We start from the raw sequence: 1,165 nt of genomic DNA, 5'->3' as shown, positions 1-1,165 counted from the left end.
CGGAGCCCAAGGCAATCAATTACAAACCAACTTCACACTTGGAACCAACCAGCGTCGTTATCGTCAACATAAAATGATCAGACATATTTAATTAATAATGAATAATCAATGTGTTTCTGTAGCACTCCCAGGTCTTTTTTAACAAAATGAAAATAAATATTGTAATTTTATTGCTATTATTTAACCTATTTGTAGTAGTAATTTTAATGGTCACGTATGTGTCTAATATGTACATTATCATATTCAAACCTTCCCAATCTCTCCTACAGTGCCACCTGGTGTCTAAACACGGATACTGCACGGAGCGGCCAGACATACAACACTTCACAAGGCTGCCGAGTGAAGTAAGGCCAAACGGCTCCCTGAATAGTTTTATTGACACTTTTCATATTTTCAATAATAATAAAGTCTGACGAATATAAGCTTGAAAACATGCTTGTTTTGTTTGTATTTCGTTTAATTTTCCTCCCTCTTGTTTATCTCAACTCTGATGGGTCCAGACAGTCAAAGAGGTTTTCCTTCCCACTGGCAGGACAACATGTAAATTTGGAGACCACTCAGGTACATAATCCTCAATGTCAGCTTTGTGGGGAGAAATAAATAAAGGTGCCGCCTCTACAAATCTGGACCTGTTTTGTTTTCTTTCTTCTTTCTTTTAAAATAGATGTGTGGGTAATATTTTAGGAGGTTGGCTCATGTATATATATATATATATATATATATATATATATATATATATATATATATATATATATATATATATATATATATATATATATATATATATATATATATATATATATATATATATATATATATATATATATGTCTGTGTGTGTGTGTGTGTGTGTGTGTGTGTGTGTGTGTGTGTGTGTGTGTGTGTGTGTGTGGGTGTGGGTGTGGGTGTGTATATATGTATATATATAATATATATATATATATATATATATTTATATATATATAATTTTTAAAAATTGGTTTCATTTGATCTATTTTCTCAGTTATTTAATTTTTTTCTAAAAAATCATTTGAATTGTAATCATTTTTTAATTTAATTAATATTACTTAGATATGTGTTGTTTGTTATATTTAATCTATTTATATTATTTTATTTTATTTCAGGTTTTTTCCTGAAGTTCATGATCCAGGGTACACATTGTGTATA

This window comes from Entelurus aequoreus, linkage group LG03, assembly GCF_033978785.1.
Source record: "Entelurus aequoreus isolate RoL-2023_Sb linkage group LG03, RoL_Eaeq_v1.1, whole genome shotgun sequence".
In the NCBI taxonomy this organism is placed as follows: Eukaryota; Metazoa; Chordata; class Actinopteri; order Syngnathiformes; family Syngnathidae; genus Entelurus; species Entelurus aequoreus.
This window is presented reverse-complemented; position numbering follows the sequence as displayed.